Genomic DNA, 1,042 nt, shown 5'->3' on the forward strand with positions numbered 1-1,042 from the left:
GGCTCCGCAGTTTACTGCTTGTCGCCTGGCAATAGATTTGTTGTTTGGCGACAAGCTTTAAACTGTGGTGACAGTTCTGTTGTTCCGGCGACAGTCCAGATTCTTACTCGAGTCATCACGACGAGTCTAATTAACTAGTCTGCTAATCAGTTTAACCTATTTGTTAATGGCTTTAGCCATGTTTAAGTCCTTAATTGAGTCTAGGCACTTAGTCCCATGGTCATACAAAAGGGTCAAAGCATGTCACTTGCACTCACTTATAAAGCACACACTTAACATGTATGTCACACCTTGACCATGTCTAGAGAGTCTTGAATGCATGTTTTCCGTCATTTTTTTTAGGGGGGTAAGTCGGATATTAATCCTCCAATTAAACCACTTGTTTGAACCCATTCCCAAAAATATACACCCTATTTTTGCTTTTTTTTAAAACCATAAAATCAAAGTCAACCTGAGTCAAGTCATTAAAACAAATATGGTTTAATCTACAACGCGTGGTTAAGAAAGGAAGGACGTTTAATCAAGGACAACACTTTCGTTCAAATCTCACTTTTTGATAAGCCAATCGGTCGAAAAAGGAAAGCTAAGAAGATAATGGCAAGTTAGGAAGAAATCAACAAACTCAGGGGACAGGTAGCTAACATGGCTGAAATGTTGAAGAATTTGACTCTTCAAATCAATGACCCTGCGAGACAATAGCAAATGGAGCTCATCCAGGAAAGTTTGAGCAGATTATCCAATTACTATAGATTGCAGGGCATTAGCTCACAAGGGGTCTCGGTGGACAAGGATCTTCTTCCGCAGAAGTTCAATGCCAACGACATCCCGAAATTCAAAGCAATGGATAACCCTTATTTTCATTTAAGAGCCTTTGAAACTGTAATGAATATTAAGGGAATAGACAAGAAAACTTTTCATTCTGTGTTTTCTCTATCTTTAGAAACCGTTTGTCAGCAATGGTACTTTTCTCTTGATAAAGAGAAAACCTCTAGTTGGGAGTCAATTGTAAACTCTTTCATTAATAGATATAAATGCAATATTC

The sequence above is a fragment of the Chenopodium album genome, chromosome 11 (genome assembly GCF_948465745.1).
Source record: "Chenopodium album chromosome 11, dcCheAlbu1.1, whole genome shotgun sequence".
Classification (NCBI taxonomy): domain Eukaryota; kingdom Viridiplantae; phylum Streptophyta; class Magnoliopsida; order Caryophyllales; family Amaranthaceae; genus Chenopodium; species Chenopodium album.